This window comes from Typopeltis vanoorti, chromosome 14, assembly GCF_054136105.1.
Source record: "Typopeltis vanoorti isolate ZY-2024b chromosome 14, IOZ_Tvanoo_1.0, whole genome shotgun sequence".
Classification (NCBI taxonomy): Eukaryota; Metazoa; Arthropoda; class Arachnida; order Uropygi; family Thelyphonidae; genus Typopeltis; species Typopeltis vanoorti.
This window is the reverse complement of record NC_143562.1, coordinates 113,241,329-113,267,486: the sequence shown is the minus strand read 5'-3', so window position 1 is coordinate 113,267,486 and position 26,158 is coordinate 113,241,329. Positions and strand designations below refer to the sequence as shown.

Below are 26,158 nucleotides of genomic sequence, written 5' to 3'. Positions count from 1 at the left end.
ACTGTGTATCCTTTTTTTCTGCCCAAAGAAGCAGTTACCTTATTGCAATAAGTAGATTACTAAAACATGACCTCCCTTTAGCAAATCCATGCTGTCCATCAAAGATAATACCATTGTTGTCAACCCAATTCTGGATCCTAGTTCTCACAAGCTTCTCCAACAACTTAACCACACCTAACACACAGATAGGCCTGTAATTTGATGCTTGAGTTCTATCACCTCCTTTATGAAGTGGCACAATCTTGCCCTTCTGCCACTCCTTAGGAACTTGACTGAGTGCAAGACACATATTAAAAAAATATGTCAAGGGTGGTGTCAACTCCCTGGCACATTCATTCAGAATACGTGATGATATATTATCAAGTCCCACAGCCTTATTAACATCTAGTTTTCTCAACTCCCCATACACCACTTGCTTACTTACAGTCAGTCTCTCCTCCCCATCATCAACTTCTCAATCTCTCCATGGAGTCACATTCACAAGATTGAAAGGCCTTTATGACTGCTCATTAAGTATCTCCACCACATATTCTGCAACAGCTGTACCATTTTCACCACTCGATGTCATCCTTCCATAATCATTCATTCTTTTGCTGGCTACTTATCGAAAGAACTCCTTAGGATTCTTTTTGGCTTCATTAGCTAATTGCTGTTCATATCTCACTTTTGTTATCCTTACCAACCAAGTCACCCACCTTGCCTGGTCTTTGTAATCCTCATGGAATTGATTATTTCCACTTCTCTTAACTTTCAGTGTAAGAAAGCTATTGAAATAAATTAAAAACAATATTTGCATGATTACAAAAAAAACCCGTAAAATTTAAAAGGACATTTAAGAAAATGCAAGTGCGGTTTTTAAAAGTGAAAAGAAGAATTTTAAAAACTGCTTCTAGGCAAAAAACCAGTAAGCCTTCGAGATAATTTATCTTTAGCAACTGACTATTTCGTCTTAGGTCCCACTGCATAAAAAAAAGTATGCATTATTTGCACAGAATTTTCTTGAAAAGCTGTCAGTCATGAGATAAGATGGAATTGCTACTGAAATAGCCAAAATATCTCCAGAAAAAAGGTGGTTTATTAGATTACTGAAGTACATTAAAAATATTTCTCTGAGAGCACTACTGGTAAGCATTAGGGGAAACTGATGGATGAATGGTTTCCTGCCCCCTCTTTTATTTATTTTTTTTTTAAACGCCAACCATCATAAAATTCACGTCTTTTAATTGAATGACTGTGAATTATACTGTAAACCCTATTGACAATTATTATTATTATTAACACTAGCATGGAGTCAACAGACTCATCATAGTGTTAATAATAATAATCAAAAAGTGCCTTCAACTCATTCAATATATTTGCATTAACCACAATGTCATGCAATGCATGCATTCCACTCACCACCCACTCTCTCCATGCAAAGAATCTGCTTCTTATTCCCTGCTCACATCCTCCTTATACAGCTTCCAGGGATGTCCTGGAAGTTTCCATTGAAAGGTTCTTCCATATTAACCTGGTAACAACCCTTTACCAGCTTAAACGTGTCAGTCATATCCTCTCTCTTCCTCCTATTCACAAGACTTTGCATTCCCTTCATACCACCTTATATCCAAGATTCTAAAGACCAGTAATGATCATAGTCTTCTTTGGACCCTTTCCAACATATCCTGATCATCATCATCATCATGAAAACCAGGGGGACCAAATCTGTGCAAAATAATCCACATGAGGCTTGATCAAAGCCTTATAGAATGGAACCAGAACCTCTCCATTTCTACAAGTTAAGGTTCTCCACATCATAGCCATAATCTGATGTCATGTCTTCATAACTTATGCAGTGTCACTTCTGAACTTCAGATCCTTGTTCACCACCACTCCGGGATCTCTTATCTCGTCAACTTCCTCCAAAATTTGCCTGCCAAGATTCTTTCCATCCTGTTGGTGCCTACCAAATTTCAGAACATTACACTTTATAACATTGAATTGACAGTTCCATAATATTGTCCCCCACGCATACAATCTATTCAAGTCCTCCTATAAAGCACAACATCTGCTTGATTCCTCGTTACTCTCTCCAGTTTTACATCATCTGCAAATAGTTGTACATCACCAGCTAATGTCAGCTGTATATTTTGAGCAGAGCTGGTTAAGAATAAGCTTAGGGTGTTGCAGAAGGATAAGTATTATCTGGAATTCTGGTAGGTGCATTAGTAATTTGTGTCAGATCATTACTGAACTGACAGCAAACATTTCAGTATCTCTTGTAGTGGAGCTGGTAGGAAATGTGGACGTTTAAATCTCCAAGGAAGATATCTCTTTTTTTTTTTTTTTTTTAGGGTAATTAAACTGTGTGTTTGTATGTGATCAACTTTCAGAGATAAATATTTAAATAGGAGTAAAGTCATCAGGATTTGTGAAGGTAACAAAATGAGAAAAGGAAAGCTTGAGCTAAAGCTGATCGTGTAAAGGAGATTTGCCATGGGATATGAGATCTGACAGGCATGTTCTATCATCCTTCTTATAGAAGGCATCATGCATGATGTAATGTGCATGATATAAGTGGTGCACATTGTTAATGTGGGTATTAAATCCCCCAAGATGTTGGTAAAACATGTGGAAGCATTTTTTTGGCATGTAGTTTTGTTGTTTTATTAGATTTTTACAATTTTTGATGTTTTTTGAATTTTGTTTGAGATTTTTTTTTAACTACAGCAGTATTAATTTTTTTATGTTGTGTTTAATGCTAGTTTAATGCTATTAGAAAAATTTATGGAGTAAGGGTGAAGAACTTGTGGATTTGATTCCCAACAGAAATTGTTCAGACCCCAGTCCAAGTATTGCCTTGACAGTGTCTTCTTCAAGCTGTTGTATGCAGACTCCATTTATGTAGGGTTTGTCAGTTTTTAAAAACCGTTTTTTTTTTGGATAAATTTGTAAAATTCAAAAACCGGTTTTAGATATTAGAATTAATATCTAAAAATTAATTAATTATTTAATTAAAAATGTTAACATTTTGACTTGAAACTGATGTGTATGTTACAAGTGAGGAATAGGAAGATGACGTAGAGTGTAAAGATGACTATGGCAAAGATTTTTTAAATTCTCTATCTAGATAACGACTGTGGATTCCCTGTGTTGTCTGACAATTACAAACGATCAATTTCCCAAATAGGAAAAATTTGCAAATTTTTTTAGAAAATCTCCCGTAAGAGATAGCATCCTTCAGAATTATGTAAAACAAGAAAAAGTAATGGAATTAAGTCTGATTCTTGACTGCCAAATGAGATGGAGTAGATTAAGGGGATAAACATCCCTTATTATTTTACAGCCAGTATGTAAGTTCTTTTCACTTAAACTTTGATATCATCCAGGTCTAGCTACTCACTGATGAGACCTCAAAAAAGGTTGAAACCGGTCTGGGTAGTGACCTCTCCTCATAATGTAAAGCAGTATTACATCTCCTAGGAGCTGTGTGTTTTTACATTATGAGAAAATATCAAGGATAGTGAGGGAGCTTGCTCCACCTTTGCTTCGAGTTGCGTTGGTGTGATACTACCAGGTGATCACTTACACTTGGATTCGCCAATAGTTCGTCGGCATGAAACTCTTAGATAGTAGTTTTCGATCTTAGAGTTTCGCATACTGGCTGTAAAATAATAAGGGATTTTTATCCCCTTAATTTAATTAACTTCACCAGAAAAAAATAGCCGTTTGTCTTTTCATCTGAGATGGAGTAGTTTAAATGCCATGATTGAAAAAAATTGTAACATTAAAGAATGTGTTGTTTTAGCTTTGAATGATATTGGTGCTTCTCATATGTGGAATGAAGCTCAATATCCTAAAATCATAGAGCTCCTTAAAGTGTTGGGACCAGTACGTCTGATTATTTGTTTTTTATGATTTTCGTTAGTGGAGTTTCTTTAATTGACTTGGTTTGAAAGATTGTTTTTATTGTGCTCTTGTTTGTGATGATTATTTTGTTACTTTACTTGTGTTCTCGTTATGTTAAGAATTGAAGTTAATTTTTTTTTTTATGATGAATGTCGTGAGGAGGGCATGTGTATTGGTGTTTTGTGGGGAAAGGTGTGTATTATGAGGGGACAGGAAGGGTAGGTTGTTTTTTAAGGTGGTAGATGTGTCTTTTGGAGGTGGCAGGAGTGTGGTTTTTTTTTAGGCAGAAGGTGTTTTTTTGAGGTGATGGATGTGATTTTCGAGGTGGAGTTATTTTTGGTGTGAGGAGCAGCAGGTGGGGCTGTTTTGAGATAGGAAAGCGGGGAGGTGTGATGTTGCAGCCAGGATGGGCAGGTGTTTTCAGGTAAAAATGGATGGGTGCAGCCATACCGTGGTAGTGCATCAGTTGCCCCTGTGATGCCACTTCTAGTGATGTGCCCACAGGGTGGATGTGTTTTTTGAGATGGTATAAGGCAGATGGGCGGGTGTATGTTAGTCTCCAAGGTATTGTTTTTGGATGTTTTTGTTTGTGTTGGGATGATGATTTGTTCATTTCACTGACTTTAAATGATCAGGTTAGCTCTCTGATGGCCACCATACATAGTCAAGAAGTACCAAAGACCAGTATCCTTCCAGATTTGGATTCATTTGAATTGAGTTGTGTAGTGTTTTTCTTTTTTGGATTAGGTTTGTGGTTGTGAAACTAGTGTCAGTTTTAGTGGACTGACTTCTACATAAGTAGAAATGCTTTTGCTCATCTTTATGCTCATTGTGGTACATTAATTTGGTATTCAATGTGAAGAAACTTTCTGTGAATTCAATCTTTCTGTGAAGAAACAAAAGAAAGACTGAAAAATATATATACTATTTATTATTATTATTAAGAGAGACCACCAGGGAGTCATTGTGGGAAGCCACATACTACACATACCAGCTATCATACTTGTTCTTGAATTCAGTCACACTACTTGCACACACAACATCAAATGGCAATCTATTCCAATCACACACCACCATATGAGAGAAAAATCTAGATCTCATCCCCTTCTTGGCAGCATTCATTCTCAGCTGCCCTCTCATCCTTTCCCCACCTTCCATAAAATTAATAATTCCATCAACTGAAATTCCATATGACCCTTTCAGAAATTTATAAGTCTCAATCATATCACCCCTCTTTCTCCTGTTTGCTAGTATCTGCAGTCTGTGAATTCTCAGTCTGTCTTCATAATCAGTATTCCACAATTCTGATATCATTTTAACACTCTCCACTGTATCAGAATTGCAATTGAAACCAGGAGACCAGACCTGCACACAGTAGTCCAAGTGAGGTCTTATCAAGACCTTGTAAAAAGGAAAAATGACATTCTTATCTTTACACGTCAAAATTCATTTCTGCATTGCAATTATCATTTGAGTTGTATTTGCAATCTTTACTACATGGCCCTCAACTTCAACTTCCTATCTACTAACACACCAAGATCCTTAGCTTGATCAGTTTCTTCTAGCATAATCAAATATATAATACAACATTGGATATCTAATCGCACCATAGTGCATGACTTTACATATACTGACATTGAACTGATTTCCATTTTCCTATGTCCACAATTCAAGCCTATTCAAATCATTCTACAAGTACTGTATATTAGTTGCATTCCTTTATCCTATGTATCTTTGCATCATCAGCAAATAGCTGTATGTCACCGGTCAAATTTTCCCATTGTCATTAATGTACAGATTGAATAATGGTGGACCAAGGACTGATCCTTGTGGTACACCACTGGTTACCTTAAATTTTGTAGACTCACATCCCCCATAATTCTTTTTGTATGTCATTCAGCCATCCTCTTTTTACCCAAGCTAATATTTTATAATCCAATCCCATATTAACCAACTTATGCAACAGTCTTCCATGCTGTATTCTGTTAAAAGCCTTAGCAAAATCCAAAAGTATTATGTTGTATCTATTCTCCTTGTCTAGCTCAGTGGTAACATTATTATAGAACGTGCACAAGTTGCTAAAACATGATCTTTTTTTGAAAGTTTATTTTTCACTTGGTTAGACTATAATAAATTTAGTTTAATTTATTATCAGGCTCCCACTGAAGAGACCTCAATAAAGCTCGAAACTAGGCCAATCCGTTAATGCATAACATTATACATATCCGCAAGGAGATGTGTTTTGCATTATGGGAGATACTGGGATAGGAGTGTTGTGAGCTTGGTCCACCTTTGCTACGAGTTGCCCGGTGTTGTACTACCTTACTCCAGTAAGGTAGTACAACACCATATTCAGTCCTGAAGATATTTTCAGGCGCAAACTTTGTTTGCTCACACTTGGATAAAGGATTAAACTAAATTTATTATATGACCTTCTTTTAATAAACCCATGCTGTTCATTGCAAAGTAGAGAGTCTCTGTCAATTCATTTCTGAAAGCGAGCCCTAACCCTTTTCCAAAATCTTCACCATCACTCCTGACATACCAATTGGTTGATAGTTGGATAGATTAGTCTTTGCATCATCCTCATGCAGTGGGACTACCATATATTATTTTCACTCCTGCAGAATCTTCTCTGTTCTGAAAGCCTGGTCGAAAGAATAGCCAGTTCAGTTGAACACTCTTCTAGCATGCATACTGATATCCCATCGGTCTCTGCTGATGTGCAACAGCTCTAATACTTCCTCCTCATACACTTTATTATTATTATTATTTGACACCTCCAGGGAGTCCAAAGACTCATCAAGGGAGAGTGTGCCAACAGCATCGAATGATTGGTCCCCTTCCAACTACTAACCGCACTCAAACTTACTTAACTGAGTGGCAGAGGCTCTACCAATCGATCAACCTTTGCTGGCAATCCAGTGAAGAGGTAGCAGTGACTTCAGTGTTGCATATACCAGGTTGATAACTTTTAGCAAAATGGGCACTCATTAGTTGAATTACTTCTTCTGCAACTGTCACTTCACACCATCTGCATTCAGTAGAATTATTCTTTCATGTTCGTTCTTTCTTTTACTTGCAGCATAATGATAGAATTCTTTGGGGGGTTCTCTTTAGCTTCTGGCAGACCAGTCTTTCTGGAGAATTTCATTCAATCATATATGAGCCATTAACTCATGAATTTGTTTCAGGCATTCTCTTCCTCCTTGTTTCAATAGTTCTGCCTGCAGATTATTGGATCTCGGAGCCATACCATTCTTTAATTTAGACACTGCTACTTGAACCTCCTCCGAGGTGGACAGTTGTTCCTCTATACCGTTACTATTGTGGTTATAATAGCGATATTCATTGCTACTATTATCTAAGATTGTTTCTTTAGATAAGATTTTTAAAATGTCTCTGCCATCTGAACAATATATTTTCTTTATCATTTATTATATCACCATTTTCATTCCTGCATATTGCCAGTCTAGGCTTAAATTCTTTTCTAGCTTTATTTATCTCTCCATAAATCATCCTGACTTCATTTTTAGTTCTTAAATGCTCCAGCTCTTCCATCTTATGACTTACGTAATCCCTCTTTTTTCTTCTATGTATCTTTTTTTTTTTTTTTTTTCTTATAGCGGAACATTGTGCCCTTCAATTGGAAAAGACCTGGGTTTGATTCCCATCATGACGAGAGGAATCCTTATATGGGCTTTTTCAGTTAAAGGTGTTAGCCAATCTCATACAGTAGTAGCAGGGTTTTTTTCCTCCCGTAAATAAACTCAGCTTTTTCATCCTGCGTACAAACTTATCAGCCTTCAGAACACACGTAATTACAGACAAAAAATACTGCTGTTGGTGATGATGGGTGATAGATGACGTTCATGGTAGTAGTGTCATAGTTGGAGAATTAAGTATTATTGGAGAGGATGAGATGTATTTAGCAAAGTAGAGAAGAAGTGTGCCCTTCCATGAGTCCTTGGACACCCTGGAGGTGTCACATAATAATAATCATGCCATTTTCATTTTTGCCTCCACAAAGCTCAAAACCTAACGAGTTTTCTTCTACTGACCTTTTACCCACTTTTATATTAAGATCATCAATGAGTATTATCATATTGTGTTTTGGAATAGAATTTATTACCTTTTGGAGTTGTTCATAAAAAGCACTCTTTTATTTCTTCATCTGCATCATTAGTGGGTGTAAACCTGCAGAACAGAAAGTTTGATAAATTTGGAATAGAACTTGGCTTTTATAATTCTCTCGTTTACTGGTTCCCATTTCATCAGGCTTTTGGTTACTTTTGGGTTCAATATTAGCGCAACTCCTTTTTCATGCTTCTTCTCTGATCCAGCGTTCAATATTGTCTTGTTGTCTTTAGTTATAAGTCTACCAAAACCAGTCCATCTGAGTTCGCTGATGTTTAAAATGTCTATTTTATAATTGTCCATTTCATTTGTTACCTGCCTAGTTTTTCCTACCTGGTACAGTATTCTGACATTCCATGATCCAATCTTTAAAATTTTTTGTGGCTTCATAAGTGACTTTTTCAACAACGAGGGTTCTGAAAGGCTTTCTCCTTGGTGTGTCATATTATCTACATCAGACCAGGCTAGATAACCATCTTCTGGAGTCTTGCAAGTCATGTCTGTTTCAAGGAGCATTTATTCATCCAGATTTGCAGCTTCCATAATCAGATAATTTTTACAGGGAGGGATGATTAGCCCTTCTCCCAACCCCTGAAGAGGACCCGGCTATACACCCAGGGACAGGGTCTCCAGTTATTGCCTCTTACAATACAATGCGGTTGGGGTATTCTACTACCTGCTCCAACACGGGGAACTTGTCAAGAGCAGCTCTTGTTAAATTTTTCTGATGCATCCTGATATAACATTTATTCTTTTCTTCTGCAACTACTTTTCATTCCTCATCATACCAGTTATATGTTTCCTTTTTATTTTCTTTTATACATAATATCTGTTGTACTGACTCCTTAATCCCAGTTACTAGGTGAGACCATCTGTCTTCAGTGGGTGACTGTTCATTTAAGCCAGAATTCTTCAAATATTCTTGTAGCTTATTTGCATATTCACATACAATTTTAGACTCCTTGAGTTTGTCACTTCTGGGTCTGGCTCTTACTGATGAGACCTCAATAAAAGTCAAAACCGTTTAATAGTGCTTCAAGTTTTCTAGCAAACCCTGACTTTAGGACTCTAAGCAATTATTTCAGCTTTTATTGGCCACCATCCATACTGTTTTGTTTTAATTTATATGTATACTTATATGAGTAACTTTATGTGAGCATGTCGCTATCTAGCTTAATTTATTTTTGTAACCAAATAGATAATAATAATAACAGGATTCTAGCATTGATGTAGTAAGTTTTTTCCACCAGAGGTCAGGCCAATAGTTTTAATGGCTGACGAGATCACTGTAACGTTAGCATACCATGTCAATTGATGTGGAGTTTGTTTCTTTGTATATACAAGTCGTGTTCAAAAAAAAGATGACCAAACTTTTGCTATAAAGATCTTATTGCTCATTTTACAACATTTTAAGTACTGTCCCCTTCAACGTAGTCCCCCCTCTATTGGCAATGCACCATTCCCAACATTTCTTTAAATTTGGAATGCTTTCTGGAAAGCTCTTTCTGTGATGGCATGCAGTTCTCTTATCGCTTTTACCTGAATCTCCTCTATGGTTTGGAAATTATGTCCTTTCAGAGTAGTTTTAAGTTTGGGAAACAGGAAAAAGTCTGCTCGGGCTAAGTCTGGAGAATAGGGTGGATAGGGCACATTGGATGTCTGATGTTTTGCCATATAACTGTGGATGAGGAGCAATGTGTAAGCCGCCAGCACATTGTCATGGTGCAACATCCAAATCTGGTTTTCCTGCAAACAGCATCCCTCAAACATACTAAAACATCCTGATACAACTCTTTATTTACCATCTGAAATTTCAACATCATATTGAAACCAGTCAGGAACTGCTTGCCAATGCAAATGATAATGAAAATCTTTCTGCACAAATTTTGCACTGATGCAACGCATCTAAAGTTTTTCAATCAAAATTTGATGGCAAGATCCTATGCCCACTTTGTCTACTTCTCAGACAATTAAATGACGATTTCCATGAATCACAGCATGAACTCTCTCGACATGATTGTCGTCTGTTGATGCGGAAGGTCATCCAGGCCTGGGATCTTTACCCAACCGACATTCCGCCCTGGTTAAGCAATTGAAATGTCTCTGTAAAATTTTTACCAAGTTAGAAGAAGCAAAATTTCACACACACACACACACACACACACACACACACACACACACACACACACACACACACACACACACACACACACACACACACACACACACACGTTGTTCTTCAAGCTCTTTCATTGTCACTTTGTCACTAATCTGGTGAACAGCTTGTCCATGTGCTCATTTCAGTGGATGTAACTCGAAGACTAATGCTCGTAGCAGAACGGAGCAAATTGCAGTTTGTTGTCAAAACATGCTGCTAAGTGATCTCTGTGCCAGTTGGTACACTATTAAAAAAGTTCAGTCACTTTTTTGAACACCCCTCATATATGTGTATGCTCCAGATGATGCCCTTAACAACTACTAATGACACACAAACTGGCCTATAATTAGACACTTCCAGTCTGTTACCATCCTTATGCAATTTATGCAATGGCACTATCTTACCTTCCTTCCATTCCCTGGGCACCTTTGCCAAAGCCAGACTTTCATTGAAAAGCCAGGTTAAAGGCACTGTCAGTTCCCTAGCAAAAGAAAGTGCTATAGAGGGTATATAAGGAGAAGGCGACTAACATGATAAGGAAGGCAAAATCAGATTACAAAAAGAAACTAGCCAAGCAGGCCAAAGAAATCCCAAAGAGTTTTTTCATTACATGGCAAGTAAGAGGAAGAATGACTATGGAAGAATAACATTAATGATTGCTGATGGTGATGAGGTGACAGAAGCAGATAAAATAGTTGAGTTACTGATTGACTACTTTGTAAGGGTATATCATCCAACTGAAGTTAATTCTGTGACAGAGTCTGATGTGAGAACAGAGATGGATGATTTTGAGGTTCTTAGAATATTGTAGAATCTCACTTAAGTTCATGTTCAGTCACCAACCAGAGGAACTTTTTCTAAGCTTTTTTTTGACCGGTTCCCAAGTTAGTTGATCTCTGGCACAGGCAAGCAGGTTTTTTTCTCCCAGAACTTCAGGTTTTTCATACCATAAACTCAAGAGAATTGACCATAGAATCCGCATCATTTCAGACAGTGACATATCCAGTTAGGGCACAAAGAGACGGCAGAACTTGTTTTCCCATCTCTTCATCGGTTGCTAGTTATAATTAGTGATAATCTTGTGCCAGCTATCTCTGATTGGCTACCAGTGGAGATTGAACTGCAGCAAAAGAAAATGCTATAGAGGGTATATAAGGAGAAAGGTGACTAACATGGTAAGGAAGGTAAAATCAGATTACGAGAAGAAACTAGCCAAGCAGGCCAAAGAAATCCCAAAGAGTTCTTTCGTTACATGGCAAGTAAGAGGAAGAATGACTATGGAAGAATAACCTTATCGGTTGCTAGTTATAATTAGTGATAGTCTTGTGCCAGCTATCTCTGATTGGCTACCAGTGGAGATTGAACTGCCTATTAAGTCTCCAAAAGCTAGATAGGGTTATAAGGCCTCTGCTACTCCCAATAAAGGAATAAAAGGCATTAAATGATTTTTTTTTCAGTGTAAATATAGCTGTGGATTAAATGGAACATCAGCTCACAAGGGAACTGGCAATGCCTTTTATAGGCTCTTCAATTTAAATCTCAGTTTTGGTAAAGTTCTAAGGGATTGGAAAGAGGGCCAAATAATTCCTTTGCATAAGAGAGGTTCTAAGTATGCAATAGCAAATTATAGACAAATCAGTATCTCAGGAGTGGTGGTAAATACATGTACCACATGGAACTCTGTTATGCAAATTAGAACAAATGGAGATGGATATGACACTAGTTATCACACTAGTGGATAAGAAGGTAGCTGCTGGACAGTTATCAAAAAAGTGGTATATGAAGGAGCAGAATCCTCCCAAAATCAGGTGACTAGTGGTGTGCATCAAGATTCAGTGCTAGGACCACTACTGTTTAATTTGTACATAAATGTTATAGGAAATATTCAGTTGTCTGCTGATGATGCAAAATTAGGTAGAGTAACAGTTAGTCAAGGTAATGTGGAGAACTTGCAGGTTTAAATAGGCTGTCACTGATGGCAAAACTTAATGGATGTCAATTTAATGGAGAAATGTAAAGTTATGCATTTTGGGATAAATCAATTGCAAGCTTATTTTTAGAGGTACCTGTGGCATAGTATAATTATTAAAAGAACATGTAAGACCACAGTAATAACTTTTAATTAATAAAGGTACAGATATTTAATACTAAAACTAATAGTACATCTTCAATGTCACACAAACAGTTATAGGAATACAAGTAACGAACATTCAGTGGATCACCTATTAAAATATAATTGTTGCCGCGTGCTAGGAAATGATAGAATATAATAATTAATCTTTAAGATAATTGGTTTTTTAATGGTGATTGCATAAAATAAACGTCTCCCAGATCTTCGAGAGAGAGAGAAATAATCATTTCGATTTAAATTCGATCGGTGTAAAATAACTTCACAACTTTCTTTAAAAAGGCGTTCGGGAGGTGCTAGAAGAGGAGAGAATGGAAACAGTAGGAGAGAGAGGTATGGGAGTGCTAGAAGAGGAGAGAATGGAAACAGTAGAAGAGAGGAAACGAGAGAGGTATGGGAGTGTTCGAAGAGGAGAGAATGGAAACAGTAGGAGAGACGGAATGAGAGAGGTATGGGAGTGCTAGAAGAGGAGAGAATGGAAACAGTAGGAGAGACGGGAAGGAGAGAGAGGTATGGGAATGCTAGAAGAGAGAATAGGAGCAGTAGAGAAGAGGGGATGAGAGAGATGTATGGGAATGAAAGAAGAGGAGAGAATGGAAACAATAGGAGAGAGGGAATGGTAAGAGGTATAATGTATGGTAACTCAATGATCCGTGGTGTTCAAGATAGGATGCGTAAGGAGTGTTTGCCAGGAGGAACGATAGAAAGTGTGGCTATGGCAATTAAGAGAGTTGAAAGGCTGGATGAGATGATTGTGATGGCAGGAAAAAATGACTTGAGTGGTAATATAAGTCGGGCAGCGAGAGATATGAGATTTTTGCTTGAGGCTGTACGGAAGAAGACAGAGAGGAAAGATAGTGTACATGTTGCCTAGGTATGATAATGATGAGCTGAGCAGAAGAGCAGTAATATTGATGACATAATAGCTAGAATGTTTGACAAGAGAGGACTGGAATATGTGTATGCTTGGAGTGCGTTTCAGGACAGATAGGAATTGTATGTGAGATACCGCTTTTTTATTGAGGAAGGACGTAGGTATCCGTAGAGATTGCTGTCCTGAACGAGTCAGTGTGTCCCAGGGAGGATGGTAACAGGGGAATGGCTACTTGGGAGAAGAGGGGGATGGCATCAGGTAACACTGAGCCCAGTGGAGTCTAGAGGGGATAATGCTGGGTATAGAAATAACCTTTATATGCTTTATACTATTGCCAGGAGTATCCAGAATAAGGGAGAGGAATTGGTGGCGCAGATAGCATCAGCCTGGCCAAACATTATTGGGATCACTGAGACATGGTTCACAGAAGAGGATATAATAACAAGAATAAAAATCGCTGGTTACAGCATTTTTCGGCAGGATAGGAAGGGAAAGCATGGTGGTGGAGTACTGCTTATGATAAGTGATGATCTATGTCCTCTAAGAGTGGAGGCTTTGGAAAGCAGTGATACAAATAATTTTGAAACCATATGGGGTGAGGTAGAGGTGGGCAAAACTGGAATATGAGAGGAGATTGGCTCTAAGATCCAAAGAAAATCTTAGGGAATTTTTTTAGCTACGTGGACAGTAAGAGGAGAAATGACTGTGGAAGAATGATATTGTGGGATAAAAATGGGAATAGAGTGACTGATGCAGAGAACATAATGGAATTGTTCAGTGAACACTTTATTGGAGTATTTCATCCCCTAGAGGAGTCAATTTGAATACTGGAGGGATAGAGCAGGTTTAGAGGTATAGGAGGAGAGTGTGTTTCAAATACTGAGTACTCTGGATGTCAGTAAAGCTGTGGGACTGGATGGAATTTCACCACGAGTCTTGAGATAATCTGCTAGGGAACTGATAGTACCTTTGACCTGGCTTTTCAATGAAAGTCTGGCTGCCAGAAAGATGCCCATGGAATGGAAGGAAGGTAAGATAGTGCCATTGCATAAGGGCGGTAGCAGGCTGGAAGTGTCTAATTATAGGCCAGTTTGTGTGTCATCAGTAGTTGTTGAGATCTTGCAGAAAGTAGTGAGGGACCATATACAACATTGGGCAGATGAGGGTAATGTTATCTGTGAGAGTCAACATGGATTTGTGAAGGGGTGCTCCTGTTTTAGCAATATGCTAGACTTTTATGATGAAGTTACAAGAACATTACATGAGGGAAAGGCATATACTGCCATTTTCCTAGACTTAGCAAAGGCATTTGACAGGGTGCCACATGATAATCTGATATTTAATTTAAGTTGACCAATCTGACATCCAGACCACATGGGTCTGGATGTCAGATTGGTCAACTGGATTCATGATTGGCTGTCCAATAGGTATCAGAGAGTTGTGTATGATGGGGCAGTTTCAAGGAGGCAGAGGGTTGCAAGTGGGGGTCCACAGGGCTCAGTACTGGGACCTATATTATTTAACCTTTATATCAGTGACATTGTCAGTGGATTGCAAGGGGATATTCAGTTGTTTGCAGATGATGCGAAGCTGTGAAGGATTATTTGATAGTGCAGATGTGGTCGCACTGCAGGAGAATTTGAATAAGCTAGATAGATGGGCAAATAAATGGGGGTATTGGTTTAATGCAGCAAAATGTAAGGTCTTGAGGTTTGGGAAACATCGATGGGATCCTGCATACGCTGTGGGAGGAAGTAGGGTAGACAAGAGATCTGGGGTTGATGATTGATAGAAACCTGAAATTTAGGGGACATATTGCAAAGGTGGTGAAGGTAACACAGAGGGATTGTTGCAATACTGAGAAGGACACAGACCTGCAGAGATAAAACGGTTATCATTCCATTGTATAAGACTCTGATCAAACCACACTTAGACTATTGTTCTCAGATTTGGTCCCCAGGATTTGAAGGGGATAAGTTAACTGTGGAAAGGGTACAAAGGCAGATAACAAAGATGGTTTCAGGACTGTACAATGTTAGTTATGAGGATCAGCTGAGGGAATGTGGACTGCAGAGTTTGGTGGATAGAAGAAGGAGAGGTGATATGATTGAGACTTTTAAACAGTTGAGAGATGGTTACAGGGTTGACAATGGGGAGTTCTACGGCTTGATTGAACAGCTGGAAGGGGTGATGACAAGAAGTCATTTCTGGAAGATACGAAAGGAAACTGTGAGCAAGAGGGTGAGGAGTGGTTTCTTTGCATGGAGGGTGGTTGAACCTTGGAATGCATTGCCTGATGGAGTGGTAAGAACGAGCACGGTCAGTGAGTTTAAGGAGTGGTATGATAGACTTTGTGTTTCTTAGAGGGGGGGGAACTCCCTCTCGATGAGTCTTGATAGACTTTGTGCTTCTTAGGAAGGATCTCCCATGATGAGTATTTTGTCTCCATGAAGGCCTGGATAATAATAATAATCTATGGAGGAGAATAGCTTTATCCCACTGGATATTATGAGTAGCGTTAATACTGTGTTGTGCTAGACCAGACTTCTGAGGTTTGTTGTATTCAATATAATATTGATGTTCTTTAATTCTTTTTTCCACAGAATGGCCAGTTTGTCCAAAATAAGAAACATCGCATTCATATGGTATTTGGTAAACGTCAGCCAAAGATAGAGATGACAGTTTATCCTTTGCAGTAGGCAATAAAGAGGAAATTTTGTTGATAGGAACATACGTGGGAATCAATTGGTACTTTTTCAAAATTCTACCTATAGGTTCTGAGATTCCTGGAATGTAAGGGATTGGAACTCTGCGGACTGTTGAAGAAATCTTAGTTATTGGAACATAAAATTCAATTATCTGTTAGATTTGATTGAGGTTGTAATTATTCGATTCCATTAACTTTTTAATGATGGAAAGTTCTTGTTGTAAGATTACTGGAGAAGAGCAAACTTTATTATTATTATTATTACCGCAAGACCTCATGGAGTCAAAGACTCATCTGGGAGTTCCTTTTATCACACACACACATCTCATCTCTTCCCAGATGAGTCTTTGGCTCCAAGAGGTCTTGGGGTGGTGGCGTTGGTAGAGCCTCTGCTATTAATGGCTCAGTTAAGCAAGTTTTAGCGTGGTTAGTAGTTGGAAGAGGACCAATCGTTCGATGCTGTTGGCACACTCTCCCTCGATAAGTCCTTGGACTCCCTGGAGGTGTCAAATAATCATAATATACCATGTCTTAAACACACTCAAACCCCTTGCAGACACCACACTCTCAGATAAGGCATTCCAATCATTCACAACTCTGCACGAAAAAAACCTGCCTCTCACTCCCCTACTCACACCCTCTTTATACAATTTCCAGGGATGACCTCTGGTTCTCCTCTGATCCCCCACTATTCTCTGTAGAACTTCTCCACCATTGATCCTATAACAACCCCTTACCAACTTGTAGGTCTCTGTCATATCTCCCCTCTTCCTCCTGTCCACCAGACTCTGCAAATTACATCTTCTCAATCTTTCCTCATACTCGACATTCCAGAGGTCAGAAACTATCTTAGTCAGTCGCCTTTGGACCCTTTCCAACATCTCTTCATCCTTCTGAAAACCTCGTGACCAAATCTGGGCACAATAGTCCATGTGTGGCCTAATCAAAGCCTTATACAACGGAACAAGAATCTCCCTACTTCTACACGTCAGTGTCCTACGCATCATTCCCAGAAGCCTTTGTGTTGTCTTCACAATTTTGGCGATGTGTCCCCTAAATTTTAAATCCTTATCCACTATCACCCCCAGATCTTTTATTTCCTTTACCTCCAACAATATATTCTCACCAAGCAAAAATTCTGCATCCCATCTTTGTTTTCCAAATTTTAAAACTTTACATTTTGCAACCTTGAACTCGCATCCCCATTTCCGTGTCCAATCACTCAATTTATTCAAGTCTTCTTGTAAGGCCACAACATCTTCACTACTCTTTATGGTTCATCTCAACTTTGCATCATCTGCAAACAACTGAATATCTCCATCCAAATCTTTGCTAATACCACTAATATACAAGTTAAACAGTAATGGCCCTAAAACAGACCCTTGAGGCACTCCACTAGTGACTTTCCTTTTCCTGGATATCGCACCCCCATATACAACTTGTTGATACCTATCAGATAGCTGGTCTCCAATCCAGTGCACTAATCTAATATTCAACCCCATCTGCTCTAGTTTGACTGGCAACTTATCATGAGGTACTCTATCAAAATCCTATCCCAATGGCTTTAACAGGCCTTTAAGGCCCACAACCTTCCAAGCATGCTAGGATTTCGTAAACCGAAATACGAAGATAGAATGGTCACTCCTATGCCTCGAGGTATTCTTGGCTGTATCCCTGTGTGTTCACTGGGCTGGTTTGCCTGCTTGCGGGATGAAAAACACCAGATAAACTGGCGGAAAAAACCCTACTGCCCGCACCCAAGACCGGCTAACTTGGCTATGGCTGAGGAAGATCCTTCAGCTCCTCACGTCTCCAACGGGAATCGAACCTAGGACACTCTTTCCCCAGGCATATGGTTGCGAAGCGCAAAGCCACTAGGCTTACCGCGCGGACTATCAAAAGCCTTTGCGAAATCCAAGTATATTACTGTGTATCCCTCTCCTCTGTCCAAGGAAGCAGTCACTTTATTGTACTAAGTAAGTAGATTACTAAAACATGACCTCCCTTTAACAAATCCATGCTGTCCATCAAAGATTATACCATTGTTGTCAACCCAACTCTGGATCCTAGTTCTCACAAGCTTCTCCAACAACTTAACTACAACACCTGACACTCAGATAGGCCTATTGTTTCATGCTTGAGTTCTATCACCTCCTTTATGAGGTGGCACAATCTTGACCTCCTTCCACTAACTTGACCAATTGCAAGACTCGTATTAAAAAAATATGTCAAGGCAGGTGTCAACTCCCTGGCACGTTCCTTCAGAATATGCGGTGATATATTATCAACTCCCCAAACACCTCTTGCTCAATTACAGTCAGTCTCTCCTCGCCGTCATCAACTGCTCTCAATCTCTCCATGAAGTCACATTCACGAGTTTGAAAGATCTTTATGAACTGCTCATTAAGTATCTCCACCACACATTCTGCAACAGCTGTCTTTATACCATTTTCTCCAATCAGTATCATCCTTCCATAATCATTCTTTCTTTTTCTGGCTGTATATCGAAAGAACTCCCTAGGATTCTTTTTGGCTTCATTAGCTAACTGCTGCTCATACCTCTCTTTAGTTACTCTCGCCAACCAAGTCACCCTCCTTGTCTGGTCTTTGTAGACCTCATGAAATTGGATATTTTCACTTCTCTTATGCTGCCTCCACAATGCCCTTTTTAGATTTAAGAATGCCAAATTTGTGAAATGTGTGGTGAGCAGACTTTTTATGAATGTATCTGCCAGTAAATGTAGGCTTTCGAAATACACTTGTAGATAAGGTACCAGAAGAAGTTCGAGTGAGGAGGATGTCCAAGAATGGTAAAGTACCAGAATTTTCTTTTTCCATGGTGAATTGAATATGTGGGTGAAGGCTATTTATATGTTTTAGAAATGTGGAAAGTTCATCTTCAGTATGTGACAAAATAGCAAAGACTGTTTGTATGACACTGAAGATGTACTATTAGTTTTAGTATGAAATATCTATATCTTTATTAATTAAAAGTTATTACTGTGGTCTTACGTGTTCTTTTAACAATTACAAGCTGTATATCACATTGATGGAACTGTACTCTAGGAAATAGATGAAGCTAGGGATTTAGGAGTATGGTAGACAGAGAGTTGAAATTTAGAGGGCATATTACTAGGGTTGCTATGGTAGCTCATAAGATTACTTGGCTATTGAAGAGCATACTAACAAGTGCACATAGAGATAAGGAATTTGTTATTCCTCTTTATAAGACCTTCTTATATCCACATCTCAGGTCTGGTGTCCTGGGTTTCTTGGGGATGAGGAAGTGGTGGAGAGGATTCAGAGGAAATCTGACAAGATGGTGAGTGGTCTGTGGAATGTTCTCTATGAGGATAGATTGAGGGTGTGTGTGGCCTGCAGACGTTGGTTGATAGGTGAAAAAGTGGGGATATGATGGAAACATTTAAGTTACTTGAAGGATTTTATAGGATTGATGCAGGAGAAATATTTCAGAAACTTGGTTAGAGGGTGCAGAACAAGAGTCATCCTTAGAAGTTGAGTAAAGGTGTGGTTAGTATTGGTGTGAGGACTACATTTTTTGCATAGAGAGTGGTGAATGAATAAAATGGGTTGGCAGTGTCAGTTGTGAGGGGGGGGGGGCTTTGTCTGTTAATGGGCTCCTGAAGAGGTATGATAGATCATATGGATTGTATGGCGTCTCTTATGATGAGTCTTTGGACTCCATGGAGGTGCCTGACAGTAATAATAATAATTATTATTACTGTTTTTATTATATGTTGTTTGTTGTATATATTATTTTTTTAATATGCCATTTTTCGTTGGTCAACTCAAAAGAATTAACTCTTCTTGTGTTTTAGTTTGATTTCACAATTGCACTGGGAGGCAAGCTCATTTCTAACTGTTCACTGGTTATTACAATGTTTATATCATATATGTATATTCTTGATGACAACCTTACACAGAAACTGAAATGTTAACGAAATAATTTCTCACTGTAATTATTTTTATTCTCTTAGTAGTTGAATTCACAGATCTTTCACAAAAAAATGCTGTACACATATGATATTTTGAGAGAGAGAGGATTTCTTGAAATTGATCTCCAAGAAATTAGGTATTTTTTTCTCCAGGTATTTTGCTAACTCTGAACATCTTATAGAAATCAGAAATCCATCATGCCATCAAATACTATTCTTGCATTATGAGTGGCATTTCTAAATGCTCTTTAGAAATCGGTGATGCAGTACAGAAAAGAATAATTAGGTTCATTTAATGATTCAGCTTGCACTATTTCCTTTCATCTTTTTGCAACAAAGCTTGAACAGCTCAGGTTTTTGCTGCATACATTTTCTAAATATATTTCCATAATTGTTATTCATAAGAACTGTCACTAACAGTTTCCCATTCTCTTCTAATTCTGTTAATGTTATGTGTACTGACTAGTCACTACTTTTTCATATTCATCTTCAAATTCACAGAACATTTTCCCTCTTTTCTCTCTCTCTCTCTCTCCCCCTCCCACCAGCCTGTTTGGCCAAGTGGTTAGCACATCTGCTCTCCTGCCAAGGGTGTGGATGTTTTTGCAATCGTCCTGTTAACCATATATACTGCTGTAACCTGTGTCTTGGTGCAGTATGACTTTTAATGTCTTTGCACCATAAAAATTACTCCCTCTCCCCATTCATTTCCTCTCTTGCTTTCCTTTAATTAAACAGCTCCCCTTTCTGCATATTTCCAGTACAATTTCAAAGCCTAAAATCCACAAAAGCAGTTAGGGTTCCCCTCCCCCAGATACTTGGGTTTTAACCCCATAGCTCAAGAAAATTGACTATAGAACTTTCAGTGTTTGAGACAGTGTATTATATGTATTATATATAGGCTCATGCATTTATATCATTGGTAGCATTCGTCCAGCTATCAGTGATGATGAAGTGCAGTCTGCTTATCAATCTTCAAAATGTTACAGCTAAAGGCACCTCTTTGGTAAAAATTTTAAGGCATTAGAGAATTTACTTTATTTTTATAAACCAACTAAAATTTTTCTTATTTTTCCTTACCTCTCTGTCAATTATAGCATTGGCATACTTAGTTGTGAGTTGAATTTCATTTCCTAATACGAGACCCCCCAGCCATGCTTATTGGAGGCTTGAAGTGGTTTCAAGAATTCCCATGTTCGGTCTCGGGATCAGGGGGTTTCCAGACTGTACAAAACAAATAAAATACAAAAATAATAATAATAATAATAATAAATTTGTCAACAAATTCCTTTATAAAGACAACCTCCAACAACAAGGAACAGTCACCCAGTATGCTTCAACAGTAGCCATCCCTTATGGAGATTCAGTCTCTTCAAGATTAGCGAGAATATTAAAATCTCACAACATCAGAGTGGTATTTAAGCCAACTACTACCATCAGACAAGTATTAAGATTTCCTAAAGACAATGTACCATTTTTCAAATATCCAGGTGTTTATAGAATTCCATGTATGTGCGGTCTGTCATATTGGGCAAACTTCAAGAAGCCTGGAAATCAGACAGGAGCATGTTGGGGATGGCAATCACAATAGGACACTCTCCTCAGGCTTAGTACATCACTTTTCAACTTCCAACTATGCATTGACTGGGAAAATAGCTCTATGCCATGCTTAGATGATGATTATGGTTACAAAATTTTCAAGGAAGTGGCAGTGGTATTAAGAACAGGTTACAGCCTCAACAGAAATCAGGGTGCCATACTAAAAGGTGCCATACATATGGAAAAACTTAATCAACTCACTCAGTTTAATGGAACTACAATATGCGAAAAATCATGTAACGCGTGTGCATATAACACATATCCATGATACTGACTGAAGTTTCTAAACACATGCACGCATTATCATGCATATGTTCAAACTTAACTGCCTAACAGTTAGCAACGTTTCTGTATTCTCTCATATTTTTTTGTGTGTACTGTTCAAGCCTTGACAAAGCTAGACAGTCGCTAGTGAAACTAGTAGGCGGGATTATACTAATATATGTATTAATTAAAGAACCAATTGTCTCATAACCACAAAAAGTCTCATTTTTTAAGTATTTTATGACCAAATATGTATAATTTAAATAGACATTATATATTACTTTACATTAATGACATTAGGAAGGACTTTGACATACAGCTGTTTGCTAATGATGCAAAGGTAATCAGGGTAATCTGGAATACAGATGATATGCATATTCAATGATTTGAAAAGGCTGAAATTATCGATATGTGAAAATGGCTGTCATTTCTGTGCTAGCAAATATAAAGTTATGCATTTTGGTGTAATGAGATATCCAATGAGATATTATATTAGTGTGAGTATGTTAGAAGAAATTGAGCAGGCTAGAGATTATTGTAGAGTTTTAGTAGGTAGAAAGCTGAAATTCAAGGGTCACATAGGAAAGATTTCAAATACAGCTCAGAGGATGATTGCAATGCTGAAATGAAAATCTTGACTTATAAGGTTAAAGAAGCCATTTTACCTCTTTCCGAGGACTTGATACAACCTCATTTGGACTACTGTGCACAGATCTGGTCTCCTAGTTTCTTTAATGTGCTGAGACAGTGGAGAAAATGTTAAAGATAATTTTGGGATTGTTGAATACAGATTATGAAGACAGAGAATTTGTAGGCTGTAGACATGGGATAAATTGAGGTGATGTGATTTGGATTTATGGACTTCTGAAAGGGAATTACAAGATACTCTTTTTAGGTATCCTGTAATACCCATTTCAAATTGTAAATCAAATTGTTACACCAAATTGGACTTAATCTGTGGCTGGAAGAACTGCTTGGAGTTTTAGGACTAATTATAACAGGCATTCCATGCATTTTCATCTATGCAAATGCATCAAATGCCTGTTATACCTCTTTAAAATTTGTTCACTGATAATGCACTCAGATTCCTCTGGTAGTCCATTCTGCTCTCATGACTCTTCAAGTGAAAATCAACTTTAGAACTTTAATAACACTCTTTACCATCCTAATCACTTCTTTATCTTCTGTAGCTGTTAAGATTATTATTATTACGGGTATCTCCATGGAGTCAGTAGACTCATCGTGGGAGACCCAAACTAGCAAAACAATATCTGTCATATCTCTTCTTGAATTCATTTACAGACGAAGAGCTCACAACTAAGTCAGGCAATGAATTCCACTCATTCACCACCCTCCAGGCAAAAAACCTTGTTCTGACACCTTTGTTAACCACACTCTTCTTTAATTTCCAGAGATGACCTCTTGTTCTTCCATCACTATCACACAGCTGAAACATTTCCCCTGCATCAATCCTATAACAGGCATTCCATGCATTTTCATCTATGCAAATGCATCAAATGCCTGTTATACCTCTTTAAAATTTGTTCACTGATAATGCACTCAGATTCCTCTGGTAGTCCATTCTGCTCTCATGACTCTTCAAGTGAAAATCAACTTTAGAACTTTAATAACACTCTTTACCATCCTAATCACTTCTTTATCTTCTGTAGCTGTTTTGGAGAAAGATTTTGGAGAAATTAGTGAGAAATCGTATACAGCATTGGGTGGATGAGGGTAATGTTTTCTGTGGGAGTCAGAATGGATTTGTGAAGGGACACTCTTGTTTTATTAGTAATCTAATTGCCTTTTATAGTAAAGTAACAGGATTGGTTGATGAGAGGAAGGCATATACTGGCCTTTTTTTTATTTTTTTATTTTAAATTTTATAAAGGCATTTGACAGGGTGCTAAATGAAGTCGATTAACTAAGTTACAGCATATAAGTTTATTAGATATAAACTTAGTTATTTGGGTTAGGGATTGGCTATCTAAGGTGTACAAGGGGCACAGTATCAAGGAAGCAGGAGGTCACAAGTAGAATCTATCTAGACTCAGTATCGGGACCCTTACTGTTTAACCTTTATATCATATGTTAAACATATGATATATGTCTATGGATTGCAGAGAGATATTCAGTTGTTTGTAGATGATGTGAAGAGTTATTAGTAATAGTGCTGATGTGTGGCAGTCCTTCAGGAGTATTTGAATAAGCTGGACAGAGGGACAAATGAATGGGGTAGCAGTATAATGCAACTAAATGTAAGGTTCTAGTAGTAACTGGTAATTAATTTCCGAAATTGACAACGCATATAAAGTAAATTAATTAAAGATAACTTTAATGAATCACTTCTATATTTCGGCAATGTCACATTGCCATCTTCGGGAACATAAAGATATGGTATGTGCACTAAGGAACTAACAAAGCAAATGAGGAAGAAAATAAGAACTAATTTTGTTCCTAAAGTCCTAATGGTGCCCTCTTGCGGGCTAATTTGGTAGTCTTGGCAGTTGGGCTGAAGTTCTCAAAATGAAAGTCTCCCAAATTTGGGGCAGTTATTTTGGGTGCATGAAAATGCACCCAAATTTGTTGAGGTTAGGAACGTTTTTTAGAGCTGCTGAAGATTCTTTGAATAGTCTTTCGTATTTAAACTTGCTGCGATGGATTATTTTTGTCTTCTTCCAACGAATTTTATGGTGGGTATCTAGGGCATGGTCTGCCAGCCCAGAGCGGCTGTACTGGTGAAACCGGATGTAGTCTTGGTGTTCTGAAATCCTGATATTTGTTGTTCTGCCTGTTTGGCCAAAGTGTAAGGTCTTGAAGTTTGAGATACATCAGTGGGAAGCTGCATACTCTGTTGGAGGAACTGTACTAGAGGAAGTGGTAAAGGTTCCTTGGGGTGATGATTGAGAGAAACTTTAGTTTAAGGGACATAATGCAAAGGTGGTGAAGGTAATCGACTGGATTTCTGCAATAGTGAAAAGGATGTGCTGACCAGCAGAAATAGAAGATTTGTGGTTCCACTGTGTAAAGCTTAATCAGACCACATTTGGATTATTGTGCTCAGATTTGGTCACTAGGAATGGAATATATTAACATTGGAGAGGGTGCAAAGGCAAATAACAAAAATGATATCAGGACTGCAATGTTAGCTATGACTGCAAAGTTTGGTTGATAGAAGGAGAGGTGATATAATTGAGACATTTAAACAGTTTAGGAGTAGTTACAGGATTAAGGAGTTCTTTCATATAGTAGATCAAGAGGAAGGTACAATTGGTCATCACTGGATGTTGCAAATGGAAATGGTGAGCAAGTGGATGCAGTTTTTTTTTTTTTTTTTTTTTTTGTGGAGGATGGTTGGACCATGGAATGCATTGCCTGATAGTGAGAGCATTAACAGTGAATGCGCTTAAGGAATAGTATGATAGATTGTGTTCATTAACATGTTCACTGCTACTCATTTATGACAGAATGTTCCCAGTCCATTCAGAATGACCTTGCCAGAGTGCCTATGCATTCACAATTCGACCTTCCAGGCTAGACTGAGTTAAGTTATGCAGCGTAGAAACAAAAGTCTAACCAATGCTTAGAAGTGTCAGCGAGACATACTTAAATACTGGTTTGATGCTTTAAAGTGTCATTGGCATTGAGTATGTTAAGATGGGCATTTCAAGATGCATCCTATTACTTCATGGAGGTACTCAATAATAATAATATTACATGATGGTAAATGACTCTTTCTCCTCAAAGTTTGTAGCAGATGCAGTAAATGATTATGATAATTTTTTATACCCATTGCTGGCCTTTTTTTTCATTCTTTCAGATAAAATATGTATTACAGTATGGAAGTTTTACTGATTTCATCATATCATTAACAACAAATTAATTACATGATAAAAAGACTAGAAATAAAAAAATATATTGTATATGTTTAGTCTAATATCTCTAAAATTGCTGCTTCACTGCATATACTGTAAGGAGTTGATCTGGCTAAGTGTTTTCTAAGTGTGAAGAATTATCTTTTAATGGAGATAATTGATGCATGCACTTCTTATCCATGTTTCTTCAACTTTTTGTATACTTATATTCTCCCCCATATTTTGGGAAGAACTTGGCAGTGGATTTCAGCTGTGGTTAAAAAAAAAAAAAAAAAAAAAAAAAAAAGAAGTTTTTAAAGGTATATAGTGTGACTTTTCTTGTGAATTGTGCTACATTTTTCTCAGAAATGCAAGTCTTCTTTAGAGGTACTGCTTTTGGAATTTAGTTGCTGTTTATATTGTATTTTTGTGTTACCAAGAAGGCGAGGTCAGAGTTGGATGCATCTGTGGTGGAAGAGAAGATAGGTTTCATTATTTACTATAGTTAAATATAGTTTATACTTATAGTATCGAGTAAGTAAATTAGCTTATAGTAGAGCGTATAACATAGTATTTAACGTTTAGTTGTAGTA

The 26,158-nt window shown here is 37.8% G+C and overlaps 1 protein-coding gene across 3 annotated transcripts in view; it reads left to right on the top strand.

Annotated features, from left to right (window-relative positions):
- The window catches only part of LOC150099843 (protein Gawky-like), a 580,239-nt gene that overhangs the window by 75,443 nt on the left and 478,638 nt on the right, over positions 1 to 26,158 (top strand). The gene's annotated exons all lie outside the window — the stretch shown is intronic.